Source organism: Python bivittatus, unplaced genomic scaffold (assembly GCF_059951505.1).
Source record: "Python bivittatus isolate LINGU-HERP-01145 unplaced genomic scaffold, Pbiv_v1 ctg000810_np1212, whole genome shotgun sequence".
NCBI lineage: Eukaryota > Metazoa > Chordata > Lepidosauria > Squamata > Pythonidae > Python > Python bivittatus.
In genome coordinates this window covers 4954808-4970552 of record NW_028277111.1, presented here as the reverse complement: position 1 = coordinate 4970552, position 15745 = coordinate 4954808, and the positions used below count along the sequence as shown (strand labels likewise).

The following is a 15745-nucleotide window of genomic DNA, read 5'->3' as shown; positions in this document are numbered from 1 at the left end:
TATGAATGCATGGAGTGTGGAAAGACTTTTACCCAAATGAGTAAATTAACTTCCCATAAAAGAATCCACACAGGGGAGAAGCCATATAAATGCTTGGAGTGTGGAAAGAGCTTTACTGAGAAGGGTCATCTGAATTCCCATAATAGGATCCACACAGGGGAGAAACCATATAAATGCATGGAGTGTGGAAAGACTTTTTGTTGAAACAGTAATCTTAGTTCCCATCATAAAAGGATCCACACAGGGGAGAAGCGATAAAAATGCATGAAGTGTGGAAAGAGCTTTACTACTAGCAGGGATCTTACTTCCCATAAAGGGATCCACATAGGGGAGAAACCAGATAAATGTGTGGAGCGTGGAAAGAGCTTCAGGAGGAGGAATGACCTAATTTCCCATACACAGAACTGTTTGGGTGAGAATCGATGTAAATTCTAGATTTTGTTTAAATCTATGCATTTTCTATTTGCATACACTGAACTGGGAAAAGATATTTTCTTTTAGCCTGACCCTCAGAACTGGCAGCCCCACGGAAATTAATATACCAATAAAAATAAAAGGGCCGTTTTAATTTTGGACTGGATTTTTGAATATACTGCTATTTTAAGTGGCCAATGCTATGCACACCAATAAGAGAAATTTATTTTTTATTACGTTTACATTTATCCCAGCATTAGAAAGAAACCTTACCGGGTTCCTCTCCCAGCTGGGAATAAACATGGAGGTGGTTGCTTGAAGGAGAGAGGAGTTGATTTTCCAGAGCCAGATACACAAGAGGATCATCTGTGGGGCAGCCATGCTCAGGTTTCCCCAGGAGTTCCTTTATAGCGCAGATCCTCTTGTTCCTGGAAAGGTGCGAAGGAATGCCAGCCCTCGAGGAATTCTTGGAGAAAGTGATTCCCGGATTCCAAGAGAGGTGAAATTGGTTGGATCTTCAGAAGGGAGAGGTCTCAGGTCAGGCGCCCTCCTGCGCTGGGGTTTCCTGTGGTTCCCTTACCTGGCATGGTCTAACTGGCATCTAGATCCCTTCAGAGAAGAAATCTTCATATGATCTGATTAAGGCTTCAAGGAATGTTGGCCCTTCCAGCCAGGTCTTTAGTTATGTAATTTTGGGGTCGGGTGGAGGACTCCCGATTCTTCCTGCTACATTTTTAATCCTTTTAGGTAAGCCCATTCTTACTATAATTTGATCATATGCCTTGATTGCTGTTCAGATAAAGAAAAGAAGGGTGAGACAAATGGGAAGCTTTGACTTCCTGCTGACATGATGGAGGTGAGGGAGACTTTGATTTCCTTCTCACAATCCCTCCTTTCTCTTTTTGTGCAAAACCAGAATATTTTACGCACAATCAGTTAGGGAATCTTTTGGCTATACATCATCCTGTGACTCAGATTTGTATTTTTGGCCATTCTGCATCAAGATTAGGGATCCCTGCCTTGGGGAAAGGGTGTTGATCTTGCTTTGAGAACAGAAGAGCATCCCCTACAACACCCCAAGCAGGAGGGTAAGCCCTGAGCAAAACAGCAAACAAATATTCCTATTACCACCAAGCCCATCATCCCCAGAAATGTTGTCTTCAGCCAGGCAAAGTATGGTAACCAGGAGGTAAGCCGTGAGAAATCAAAGCAGCCCTGACTGTAGCTAATGTTGTCAACCAAAGTTTTGAAATCCTCTATGCTTCCCTCTATCAATTTGGAATTATCAACGAAATTAAAAGAGCAAATGTCTCCAGGAGGGAGAAGAAAAATGGCTCAGGCAGTTGAATACAGGGCAGTCCACCCCTGGGGAGTCCTTGGGGCTCTCTGAGCTTGGTTGTTACCTAGGTGGGTAACGAAACTTTTGCAAGAAGACAATCAAGCTCAGAGAGCCCCAAGAACTCCACAGTTTGACCCTGAGCCACACATATTCTCCTCCATTGGTCAGTCCACCCCTCCAAGCTCTCTCTTGCAATCAGCATGCCCAGCCCTCCGCAGGATGCCCTGAGTTTCACTTGAGGGGCTTTACCTGCCCATCGTATGTACCGTAGACACATGGCCTATCAAGAATAAAAGCCCATTTAGAGTTGTGGTTGATTATTAGAGAGTGCTGAGTTCGTATCCGCTCTCTCACAAAGTCAAAATAGTCACCAATTTTAGAGTCATTCAATGACTTTGTGTAGACAGGGAGCCTTCCTTGCCAGTCATGAGGCACAGACGTGGAGACCCAATATTTATACTGCTGTTCAGCGATGGCAGTCTGGCAGTTGAAATGTCAGTGAATGCAGCGGTCAGGGTGAGAGGCAGGCGTTTTCAGCCAGCACAGCCACCTTTGCTTTAAGCAGATTCTCGCCCCAAGTCAGGAGCTTGGAAGACTCCTCCTGAGGTGACCGCAATCCTCCTCGTGAGTTCCTATTGAAGTCCACTGAAGAAAAGGACAATCCTTTGCCACTCTTGTAGGGGAATCTTCTTCTATTTGGAGATGAGAAGCATTTTTTTCTGGCAGGGCAGAATACTTTGCCTGCTTTCAAACGCCCGGTGCCTCCCTTCACCCACACTTTTGCTCCTGTGGCCACGAATTGTCTTTCCCCCTTTCCTTTCCTCCCCTCTGGGCAGGGGGTTCCCTTTGTCACAGGAAGGGAGGGGATTTTACGCAGGATCAGTTGTGCTGCTCTCTCTCCTGCTGTGAGGCCCCCTTCAGGTCTCTCTGGGCCTAGCTGGAGAAGCATTCCTTGGTGCCCAGGGTCCATTGCACCCCCCCCCCACTTACATCTATGCCCAGTAGCGCCACGTCTGTTGTTTTTTTATTGCCATTGATGTCGCTGGGCACTCTCCGTGTGCTACTGCACCTTCCTCATTGCAACCACCAGCAGGAAGCATCAGGGTCTGAGGTCCACACATGGAGTGTGAGGACCTTCTCTCCTGGGGGAGGTTTTGATATTGGGCAAGACTAGGTGGGGGGTCAACAAAGCCTTGATGGAGCTTCAGGATGGCTTGGCCCAATAGTGGTCTCCTCCCCTTCAACCATTTGTGGCCAGAGAGGAGGTGGACTGGCTGCTTTGGGAGGCCTTCCGTGTGAAAGCCAGTGCCAGTATCCCAAGAGATCTCCAGAGATTGGCTTTGCCTCACAGGGCAGAGAGTGGCCGAGTCCCAGATCCAGTGCATCACCTTCGTAGGGATCCTTGAGCCTTATTAGGATTAGTTACCTGATCATGCAGTGTAAGATGAAGCTGCTAGGCTGACTCTTACTGCCGCAGGGAAGACAAATCATGGGAGGTCAGCATAACTCTAGAAATGCACCCCCAGATTGCAGGCCCTCCTGCTGTGAACGGGTGTGGGTGAATGCCAGCAACCCTGAGACAAAACATGGACTGCTCATCACATTTCTACTTCGATGAAAACGTTATTATAGACGTCAAGTGCTAAGGACTTTAATATCTTCTCATTCCTAATAATTTCCTAGAATGACAACTTGAAAACCTGGAGAGAAGGAATCTGCACTGAGAGGAATTTATAGAGTGCCTCGATTGCTTCCAGAGCCAAAAGTTCTTAAAAAGATTTTGTTTTGTTTTCATATAGACCATACCAGTCCATGGAGGCTTTACCAAATATTGTCCTAAACATCGTTTCCCTTTTGTCCATAATATCCATATTGAGGGACAAAGATGAAACCCATCACCCATTTAGTTTAAAAGTAAAACACAGGAAGACCCCCTTGAGGGCCACTGCTGGATTCTTGTTGCAAAGCAGAGAAGGAGATTGCTGATCAAAGTGGAAATGCAAAGCACTCCTGGGGGCAGCCCAGCAATTCAGAAATAGGGCAGAAATGGACCTCCCTCCCCCTTCTCTGAACTGTTGCTCCTCTGAGGTTGCCTAGGTCTTCCTGAGAAAACTGATCACTTTTTCCTAACTGTAGCTGCTGGAAGAAAAAAAATTTGCAAAAGAAAACCTTTGAAATGCAGATCTTTATTCTAAAAAGAAAGACTGACATTGTCCATTTCCTGCAATCACCTTTTTTACCTTAGAGGGGAAGCAAGCCCCCCCCCCCCCACAGCTTCAGGTCTGATAGACTGGAAGGAAAAGATATCTTTTGAAAAACAGGATCAATATCAGAGATTACATGATTGGTTATGAAGGGCATTATTTTAATATATGATTTTATATTTTATATATATATTTAACATGCATGTAACAGTGCACTCTATCTTATTTATAAAGGATCAACTTGCTTTGTAAAGAGGACAGTGTTTTCTCCCCCCACCTTATCTCTTTGTTGAATGCCTGATTGTCTTCAAATGAATAAACAATTAGCTTGGTAAAAGTTGCAAAGAGAGAGGCCCCGAATTCCACAAGAGATAAGGACATGCTAACCTATGGTATTTCCTTGGTAACAGGGGAAGAGAGTTGAGCTCACTTTCTTCTTCTGGGATCCACCTTTTCCCCCACTTAGACCATCCCTGCATTTCTTTATATGGGAATGAGGGGATGTACAATTTGATTACGTTGTGGATGTCTATAAAATCTTTGTTGTTTGCTTTGCAAGGTGTGGTTCTTTTCAACACTTTGCCACGGTGTTGAATGACCCATCCAGATGTTTCTTGGCCCAATAAAACATTTGTTAGATAAAATGCCTCGTCTCAAGTTAATTTGGTTCTCTAAACTTGGGTAAACGAATAAACAAAGGCTAGTGCCTAACAGTTACATAGTTGAGCATGCACACTTAACCAGCATCCCATAATAACATTACACATTTCCAACCCATAGATGTGACGGTGCCCATGATGACCTGTGGTTTTCTGCATCTGGGACGCCTGGGGGCCTTGGGGCCTTTGCTATGTTAAGTCTTGCCTGGGCTTATATCTCCTTTTCCTGCTTTAAGCAGTCTGCATGCTTCATCGCAGAGCTCCTTGACATGTCCTGTGACGGAATGCGAGTCTAATGGTGTATCCTTGACATGTTCTGGTGGGGAGTGCGAGCCTGATAGCTTATGACCCCAGTCTGACTCCCATTTCATTAATTAACTCCCCTTTTGCTGCTATCACCACCTTGAGATCATCCCCTCAGACAGAGTTGCCAGTAAATGGACGTCCACCTTCATCTTCCCTGTTCACAACACACTAACCCCTCACACACCCTCTTACCATATACAATGTGCTTTTCTTTGCTTCCGTCCATGGTGCATCGTCTGATGCCCTTCAAAAGACCACCTCGCCCCTTCGCGCTCCATCTTCTGCAGCCTCGCCAGCCCTTCTGCCTTCACTGAAACCCACTCCCAGCAGTTCAAAGCAGTCCACACAGACTTCTGTCTTCCTCTAATGAAGGTTGCCACTTCCTGACCACTGGAGCTCTCCTGGGTCTTTCCGGAGATTTCCTCTCCTCTGACCCGGAGCTCTATGAAAAGGCCCCAGAATCTCAGATCTGTTAGAGGGGGGGAACACGGTTAGGTCTCCTACCCCCACACAACCCCAGTGGCTCAAGTATGTATGGCTTTGCTTCACCCGGTAATGTTGTGAATTGGCTTTCCAAACCATACACCAGCACACATGCCTCAAGAAGAGAAATGAAAAGGAGAAAGGTCTGTTCCAAAAGAGAAATACACAGAAATCAAAGTACAAGAGGAGTCTCTATGAAAGTACTTAAAAAAAGATTAAATATGTGGCATGTCAGGAATGCGCACCACCAAGTATAGAATTCCAGTCATCATTCAGATTTTATTGCCCATTGCAATACTTGGTGGTGCCTTTTCTTTTCTTTTCTTTTCTTTTCTTTTCTTTTCTTTTCTTTTCTTTTCTTTTCTTTTCTTTTCTTTTCTCTTCTTTTCTTTTCTTTTCTTTTCCTACATTGGTTCAGTAGGAATTTGTGGAGCAACCGGGGCAGAGAGGAAGACAAAAATCAAAAGGGCAGAGTTAAGAGAAAGAGGAGCCTTACATTTTCAGCTAGAGTATTAGCTACGATGGAAGTTTTTATATATTGCATACACATATATTTCATATTTAGTATTTACACACACACACATATATACACTTATCTTTAGTATTGAGGCAGTTAGGCTTTCATTAAGGATTTCTGAGTCCTGTTTCCTCCCTTAATTTTGTAAGCTTGGAGGCCTTGAGAGATCCGAAGATCTCCCCAGAGACACCAGGTAAGGTCTCCAATCCAAGGACAGTTTTCCTGGGGAAAAGGTTGCGCCACAAAACGGGCCTGAGCTTGGTGTCGAAGCCAAAAGACATCCAAAGACGAGGGGCAGAATAAAGGGTTGCTTTTCTTAAGGTACCAGAACAAAGGGACTCCAGCTGAAAGGCGGCCAGAGCCCCGAACACAGTTTGCTTGCAATTCTGATACTTCCCCAGTTCCCCCTCCCGACTCCCAAGCGCACTTCCTGAGCACGCAAAAGCTTTCAGCACCTGCTGCTGCTTCCAACCACATTATGTAACCACATCCTCTGCGTAGTTCAAGCGAGCTAGGCAAAGAGATCTCATGTTAGGACCCCCAGAGCAAGTGAGGACTAGGAACTTGAGACTATATGTTGCTACAGCTAAATATCACACCAACCTTGGAAGGCGGGGACGCTTGCACCTAATTTCATGACTATGCATTCTGCTCTTTGTGGGGTCTGCCCCTATAGCCTGGAGTGCACTCTATGTTGCTAGACCCCCATTATGTGGGTGCAAACTATTTTGAGCTTGTAGCTGAGCTTCACACATCCTGTTTGCCAGGTTGCGGGCCCCCTTGCAAGCGTTTCAGCACATTTACCCACATCCTTACCAGCCGTCCCAGCCACGGGTGTTTGGCCTCGTGCTGTGCCCCTAACGGCTCATGGCTGTTCACGTGCCATTTCCTCCCGGTGGCCTTCACATGTGCACGGCCCTCCTTCCTCTTCAAAATGGTGTCGGTGTGGTCTCAGCTCCACATAGAAGCCTGCATCGGGGTTACCCCCCGATCCTGACCCTTCAAAAAGGTGCTTAGTTAAGGGTCGAGGGGCCGGACAAGGAAGGAAGGAAGGAAGGAAGGAAGGAAGGAAGGAAGGAAGGAAGGAAGGAAGGAAGGAAGGAAGGAAGGAAGGAAGGAAGGAAGGAAGGAAGGAAGGAAGGAAGGAAGGAAGGAAGGAAGGAAGGTCCTAGTCCGGAATGGTGCTGAGGTGGGACACGGGGGGGTGAGGAAGGGGTGGGATTCTGAAGCGGGCCGAACAAAAAGCCTCCATTGTGCCAAGAGGAGGGGGTCAGGCGCGGCCACCCACCTATCAGCCTGCCATCACCACTTTGGCTTTTGGGTGAAGAATAAAGAGCTGAATTTCGTGCAACTGCCTGTTGTCTCTTTGATCCCGGCTCAGAAACGAAGTGGTGAGAGATAATTCTAACAGCTATACAGGCTGAGACTTAGGGAAATCCAGGGTTAGGGGTGGAAGGTCCCAAGGCCTTAGGATATCCATTGTAAGTAGGGACATTACAGAGAGCTGAGGGAAAGGGGAACACACACACACACACACACACACACAGACACACACAGACACACACACAACGTTGGGAGTAGAAATGAGCAGGAGGCACACACAAGAACTTACCTAATTAGTGGAGGAATTAAAAGTTACACTCGGGATTAGAAAGTCCTGCCCAGCAGAACCAACAGGGCAGATGGGAAGCTCTTAGTTTCGATCGCAGAGATTTTAATATGGTGCAGTCGAAGGTCCCCATTGCAGGCCAAATTGGTCTACCAGCTGTGTGGGTCACCCAAGCCCATCCCAGACACAAACCGTGTGCACAACTCTTCCTCGTCCCCGCCTGTACGGGTAATAGCCCCGTCCTAGGCGAGGAGCATCCTTTCCGTAGGGAGGTCGGGAGACCTTGGGCTGCTCATTCCCCATCTTCCCCAATTGATGACACGCGTGTCCCCCAAGGTGTTAGGCGTATCCTTTACACCCGGAGACTCCCCAGTGAACTCCTGGCCCTCCTCCTCACTCCCTGGTTCTGGACTGAGAGAGGAACAAGACAAGCAGGCCGGTATTTGCCCAGATAGAGTCAAGCGCATGACCTTGCGTGACCTCTTGAGGCATGTGGAGTCTTGCCAGCCCCCCTTGCTTTCTAGGACCTCCCAGTCCTTGGCCAAGAAGGAGTCGTGGAAGTCTGGGGGCGGCTGGAACTCAATTTTTAGACCCACGGCCCTGGTCAACAGCATGGATTGAAACCTAAAGAGGGAAACCAACATTCACACATTTGCTGGGCACAAGGCGCAAAAAAGGGCACTTACCAACTCTGAAGTCTCAGGTTCAAGCAGCTCTTTGGCTCAAAACCAAAACTCCTTTTACTACCAGTGTCGAAGCGGGCAGACTCAGGGACAGCACCCTCCGGACAAATGATCCGGTGCCAGCCGGGTGAAGTTGCCCAGGCTCGGTCCGCTGACCCGGTTAGTCTTGGGCTCCTGGCTGCCTTGCCAAATTGTTAGAAAGAAAGCCAATGAGGTTTGCCTCTGAGCCGGGAATAAACACGCAGGTTCTTGCTTGAAGGAGAGGGAAGACTTTCACCATCAGGACCTCTGGAAGGAGGAGAACCACTGCAAGGCAGGGCATTCCCTCAGACACGTCGCAGAAGAAGGCCACGGTCAGGGGTACCTAAAGCCACTGAGAGACCTAGGAGGACTGGACTCCCCCAATCCTGGTCTCTCCATAAGTCATCCATAAGCGCAACCAAGGCAATTCCCATCCTGTGTCCCGGCCAGAAATCGATTGCCAAGGAGCCAAATCGTCTTCTTCCTCTAAGGCTCTCTGCAATTGCAGAGCATCAGCCCTTTCAGGCAAGCCAGGTCAGGAATTGGACACCACAGAGCCTGTTGGAGCTCAGCAATGTTCTTGTGGGGCACAAGTACAGCAGCTTGAAAGCCTGTCAGAGTTTCCCACTGACCTCTTTTCTGGGATACAGAATCAAGACAGGATTATTTGTGCTCTCTTAAGTAAGAAAAATGCTGAATTCCATTTCCTGTCTGCTCCTTTGCTCCATCTGCTCCCTCTAAATGAGGATGCAACTTTCTCCAGAACGATGGCTGGTGTGGGTCTTCCGGGCTGTGTGACCGTGTTCTTGAAGTTTTGTTTCCTAACGTTTCACCAGCACCTGTGACCGGCATCTTCAGAGTGCAGGAGCACAGACAGGAGCAATTCTCTCTGTGCCAAGGGAGGAAACTTCACAATCACACCCCCCAGAATTCCTGTGGAAGATATCATCGCCAATGTGGAATCAGCCATCCGCCACCGTCCTGAAGAGGAAGCAGAGGAAATAAGGGGTGAAATAGCAAGGATCCTACGGAGAGCAAAGCCCCTCACCAGCAACATAACGAGGAAAGAGAGAAATGCCATAGAAACCCTCAATTCGGACCCCGACATCATCATCCTGCCGGCTGACAAGGGCAACGCCACGGTAATTATGAAAACAGATGAATACAAAGACAAAGTTAGAGAACTACTGGACCCCACCACATACAGAAAACTAAAATGGGATCCGACCAGCAAAATCATGAAACAAACCAACACCCTGATGAGGAGCTCCTCCCTTCACCCCAATGTACTTCAACGCATATGCAAGACAGAAGCCCTTACACCCAGACTATACGGACTCCCCAAAATCCACAAAGACTCGATCCCACTCAGACCCATCGTAAGCGCCATTGGCTCCCTGACTTATGAATTATCCAAACATCTGGCTACCCTTCTACAGACCCACGTTGGACAGACTCCAGCCCACATCAGAGACTCAGGACATTTCATCGACAAAATCAGCACCCTGAAACTCAACCCCACGGACAAACTGGTCAGCTTTGACGTGGTCTCCCTGTTCACCAAGGTACCAGTGAGGGACACCCTGGCACTCATCAAACAGATCTTCCCAGAAGACATCACAGCCTTATTTCAGCACTGCCTAACAACCAGTTACTTCCTATGGGATAATGAGTACTATGAACAGATGGACGGTGTCGCCATGGGAAGCCCCCTGAGCCCAGTCGTAGCAAATTTCTACATGGAACATTTTGAAAAACGGGCTTTAGAAACCGCACCTGTTACCGCAACAGTCTGGTTCCGATTTGTGGATGACACCTTCGCAATTTGGAGTCAGGATGAAGAAGACCTAGAGAAGTTCCTGAACCACCTAAACAGCGTCCACCCCAATATACAATTCACCATGGAAAAAGAAGTGGACGGCCAACTTCCATTTCTAGACACGTTGGTCATACGCAAACCAGACCTCAAATTAGGACACAAAGTCTACAGAAAACCCACCCACACAGACCGGTACCTACACAAAAACTCCAACCACCACCCACGTCAGAAAAGAGGCATTATCAAAACCCTCATGGATCGCGCCAATCGGATCTGCGAAACCCAATTCCTAAACTCTGAACTTAACCACCTTAATTGGGTCCTACAGGCGAATGGCTACTCCAAGAATGAAATAAAAAGAGCCATCAAACCAAGAAAGCAACATGCGACTGAAGAAGAAAAACAGCCACCCACAAACAAAGTATTTCTGCCCTATATCAAAGGGGTCACAGACCGCATGGGAAAACTGATGGAAAGACACAATTTCCAAACAATCTTCAGACCCACCAGAAAAGTACAAAAAGTGCTAAAATCAGCAAAAGACAAAAGGGATCCCCTCACCGCCGCAGGAGTATACCGCATACCATGCAGTTGCGGGCAAGTACACATCGGGACCACAAAACGCAGCAACCAGACCAGGATAAAAGAACACGAAAGACACTGCAGACTACAGCAACCAGAAAAATCTGCAGTAGCTGAACATGCTCTCAAGCACACTGGACACAAAATCCTATTTGAAAACACAGAGATCCTGGACAACACCAAAAGCTACTATACCAGGCTATACCGGGAAGCCATTGAGATTCACAAACACCAGCACAGTTTCAATAAAAAAGAGGAGAGTCTAAAAATCAACAAAACCTGGCTACCAATCCTGAAAAATACAGCCTGCAAAAGGTCAACGAACTCAGCTCAACCACCAGGACATGTGAACAGTTCACACAATGAACTTGCTAATCACCCCCAGCAGCCCCTCGCTAACAATTCAATAGAAGAAAAAACCCTGCCTAATCCCCAGGAAGATACACACAGATTCAGACACCAAAACAAGCAGCCACTCAGTAACCCAACCCCCCCACACCCCAATCCCGCCCCTTCTCCCCCCCCCTCAGATCTCTATAAATACCCACAAAACGGTCACATCACCCTGGGCACAGAGAGAATTGCTCCTGTCTGTGCTCCTGCACTCTGAAGATGCTGGTCACAGGTGCTGGCGAAACGTTAGGAAACAAAACTTCAAGAACACGGCCACACAGCCCGGAAGACCCACACCAGCCATCGTATGCCGGCCGTGAAAGCCTTCGACAATACATTTCTCCAGAACCTTTCTTAAAAATGGAAGCTTGGAGATGTTCTACAGTTGTCGAAAGCAGCTGGATGGAGAAGGCTTCCTTATCAGGGGGACACCACAGCCCCCTTCCTCCTGAACACCATGGAAATAACAGCCTTGCTCCTCTCTTTGCAAGAGGTCCTGCATTGCACACAGCCTCCACCAGGGGGCTCCCTCTACAAAGAGGGGGGAACACTATGCACCTCGGTGTTGGGCCAGGAGAGGGCGATAGGCACAGGTGGCTTCTCAGAGAAATGGAGTGACAGCACTACATCTTGCCTCTCTAGGAAGCTGCGCTCTCTCTCTTTAACCCTTTGAGCTTTGCAGGAGGTAAAAGGCTGCAGGAAAGTCTTGCAGGGAAGAGATCCAGAGGAGGCCCTGGGGGAGGGTTTGCATTGTTGCAAATCTCCAGCAGGGAAGAAGAAAAGCCCTGCAAGGAAGGAGGTGCCCGAGGTTGTGTCTGCACTCACCACGTGCTGCTGAGGCTGAAATAGGGCTGGATCCTCTGCAGTTCAACGCGTCTTAGGAGGGTGAGTGAACCAGGACATCCTCTTAAGCTTCCTTCCTTCAAGCCCTGTGCTTTGTGTGAACTCGGCCCATGCAGTTGGGGGATCTGTTTGGGCTTCCGGCATGTTGTCTGAACACACCTGGGTGTCCTGGTGTGACTTGGCTCTTCAAAAGCAAACTCTGAAGAAAGGGAACTAGAACATCCCAAGCCTGGCTCATTTCACTGGCATTGCATTTATCTGAACTGAATTTTGGTGGTTTGTTTCTTTGTTTTCTTTTATAATATTTTACTGAGATTTTGAAGATACATATTTAAAAGTTAGAAATGAAAAAGGAAGTTTGAAGTTCTTCCTGCTACATTTTTAATCTTTTTAGGTAAGCCCATTCTTACTATAATTTGATCATATGCCTTGATTACTGTTCAGATAAAGAATAAAAGTATCAGAGAAATGGGAAGCTTTGACTTCCTGCTGACATGATGCGGGTGGAATTGGATCTCCTTCTCACAATCCCTCCTCTTTCTTTTTGTGCAAAAACAGAATATTTTATGCAGAATCAGTTAGGGAATCTTTTGGCTATACATCATCCTGTGACTCAGATTCGTATTTTTGGCCATTCTGCATCAAGATTAGGGATCCCTGCCTTGGGGAAAGGGTGTTGATCTTGCTTTGAGAACAGAAGAGCATCCCCTACAACACCCCAGGCAGGAGGGTAAGCCCTGAGCAAAACAGCAAACAAATATTCCTATTACCACCAAGTCCATCATCCCCAGAAATGTTGTCTTCAGCCAGGCAAAGTATGGTAACCAGGCGGTAAGCCGTGAGAAATCAAAGCAGCCCTGACTGTAGCCAATGTTGTCAACCAAAGTTTTGAAATCCTCTATAATTCCCTCTATCAATTTGGAATTATCAACGAAATTAAAAGAGCAAATGTCTCCAGGAGGGAGAAGGAAAATGGCTCAGGTGGCTGAATACAGGGCAGTCCACCCATTTGGAGTCCTTGGGGTTCTCTGAGCTTGGTTGTTTTCTTGCAAACATTTCTTCCTACACTGAACATGTCACCTAACCGGGTAATGAAACGTTTTCCAGAAAACAGCCAAGGTCAGAGGACCCGAAGTTCTCCACATTTGAACCCTGAGCCATACATATTCTCTTCTATTCCTCAGTCCACCCCTGCGAGCTCTCTTGCAATCAGCATGCCCAGCCCTCCGCAGGATGCCCTGAGTTTCACTTGAGGGGCTTTACCTGCCCATCGTATGTATTGTAGACAACAATAAAAGCACATTTAGAGTTTTGGTTGATTATTAGAGATTGCTGAGTTCGCATCCGCCCTCTCACAAAGTCAAAATAGTCACCAATTTTAGAGTCATTCAATGGCTTTGTGTAGACAGGGAATCTCCCTTGCCAGTGATGAGGCACAGACGTGGAGACCCAGTAGTTATACTGCTGTTCAGCGATCACAATCTGGCAGTTGAAATGTCCGTGTATGCAGCGGTCAGCAGGAGGAAGAGGCAGGCATTTTCCGCCAGCGCAGGGACCTTTGCTTGAAACAGATCCACGCCCAACTCAAGAGCTTGGAAGACTCCTCCTGAGGTGACCGGAATCCTCCTCGTGAGTTCCTATTGACGTCCACTGAACAAAAGGACAATCCTTCGATACTCTTGTAGGGGGATCTTCTTCTATTTGGAGATGTGAAGGAGTTTTTTTTTCCTGCAGGGCAGAATACTTTGCCTGCTCTCAAATGCCCAGTGTCTCCCTTCACCCACACTTTTGCTCCTGTGGCCCTGAATTGTCTTTCCTCCTTTCCTTTGCACCACTCTCTCTCCTGCTGTGAGGCTCCCTTCAGGTCTTTCTGGGCCTAGCTGGAGAAGCATTCCTTGGTGCCCAGGGTCTCTTGCATCCTCCCCCTGTACATCTATGCCCAGTAGCGCCAAGTCTGTTGTTTTTTATTGACATTGATGTCACTGGGCACTCTTGCTCTGCTCCTGCACCTTCCTCATTGCAACCACCAGCAGGAAAGCATCAAGGTCTGACGTCCACACATGGAGCGTGAGGACCCTCTCTCCTGGGGGAGGTTTTGATATTGGGCATAGACTAGGTGGGGGTCAACAAAGCGTTGATGGAGCTTCAGGATGGCTTGGTCCAGTAGTGGTCTCCTCCCCTTCAACAATTTGTGGCCAGAGAGGAGGTGGACTGGCTGCTTTGGGAGGCCTTCCTTGTGAAAGCCCAGTGCCAATATCCCAAGAGATCTCCAAAGATTGGCTTTGCCTCACAGTGCAGAGAGTGGCTGAGTCCAGAGCCAGTAGATCACCTTCGTAGGGATCCTTGAGCCGTGTTAGGATGAATTCCCTGATCATGCAGTGTAAGATGAAGCTGCTAGGCTGACTCTTACTGCCACAGGGAAGACAAATCTTCGGAGGTTAGCATAATTGTAAAAATTCATCCCCAGACTGCAGGCCCTCATGCGGTGAAAGGGTGTGGGTGAATTCAAGCAGCCCTGAGGCAGAACGTGGGCTGCTCATCACATTTCTAAGATGAAAACATTTTTATATACTTCAGCTGCAAAGGAATTTAATACCTCCTCGTTCCTGAAAAGGCACTAGAATCTCAGATCTGTTCGAGGGTGGGAACTAATTAGGTAATTACTTAATTAGGTAATTAATTCTCATCTCTGGTAAGGAAGATCTCCAGGACCTGCATCAGGTCTGCCCAAGATGGGTATGGCTTTCAGTAATGGCCTGCAGGCTCCTAGTGACCATCTGTGGGTCCTTTGGAAAGGGAGGAGCGTCTTCCGTCCAGGTCAGACGGGTAGAAAGGCACGTGGGTAAAAACAAAATGTAATTATCTTCTGCTTGGCCAGCTACGGGATTCTTTCATAAAGGCGCCATTCAATTTCCTTGCAGACTTCCGTCCAAGGCATGCAACTCAGGATGGGCTGGGGGGGCACTGGGCATGGAGGAATTAAAAGCTACACTCGGGATTAGAAAGTTCTGCCCAGCAGAACCAACAGGGCAGATGGGAAGGTTTTAGTTTCGATCACAAAGATTTTAATATGGTGCAGTCGAAGGTCCCCATTGCAGGCCAAATTGGTCTACCAGTTGTGTCGGTCACCCGAGCCCATCCCAGACACAAACCTCGTGCACAACTCTTCCTCGTCCCCGCCTGTACGGGTAATAACCCCCATCCTAGGCGAGGAGCATCCCTTCCGTAGGGAGGTCAGGAGACCTTGGGCTGCTCATTCCCCATCTTCCCTAACTGATGACACGCGTGTCCCCCAAGGTGTTAGGCGTATGCTTTACACCCGGAGACTCCCCAGTGAACTACTGGCCCTCCTCCTCACTCCCTGGTTCTAGACTAAGAGAGGAACAAGACAAGCAGGCCGGTATTTGCCCAGATACTCAAGCACACGACCTTGCGCTACCTGTTGAAGCACATGAGTCTTGTCAGCCCCCCTTGCTTTCTAGGACCTCCCAATCCTTGTCCAAGAAGGACTCGCGGAAGTCTGGGGGTGGCTGGAATTGAATTTGTAGACCCAGAGCCCTGGTCACCAGCGTGGATTGAAACATAAAGAGGGAGTCTCACACTCACACATCCGCTGGGCACAAAACGCAGAAAAGGGCACTTACCCACTCTGAAGTCTCAGGTTCAAGCAACTGTTTAGCTCAAAACCAAACCTCCTTTTACTACCAATGTTGACGCGGGCAGAGTCCGGGATGCCACCCTCCGGTCAAATGATCCGGTGCCGGCCGGGTGAACTTGCCCGGGCTCAGTCCATTGATCCGGTTAGTCTCAGGCTCCTGGCTGCCTCACCAAATTGTATAAAGAAAGCTGAGGAGGTTCATCTCCAAGCCGGGA

General features: G+C 47.9%; 1 long non-coding RNA gene across 1 annotated transcript; it reads right to left on the bottom strand.

Annotated features, from left to right (window-relative positions):
* Positions 1-5713: 5713 nt before the first annotated feature.
* LOC148213959 (uncharacterized) lies at positions 5714-15655 on the bottom strand. Its single transcript, XR_015793665.1, has 3 exons — positions 15517-15655; positions 8218-9216; positions 5714-5809 (listed from the first exon to the last, which is right to left on the bottom strand). It is a non-coding gene; the product is annotated as an uncharacterized LOC148213959 (long non-coding RNA).
* Between the last annotated feature and the right edge of the window lie 90 nt (positions 15656-15745).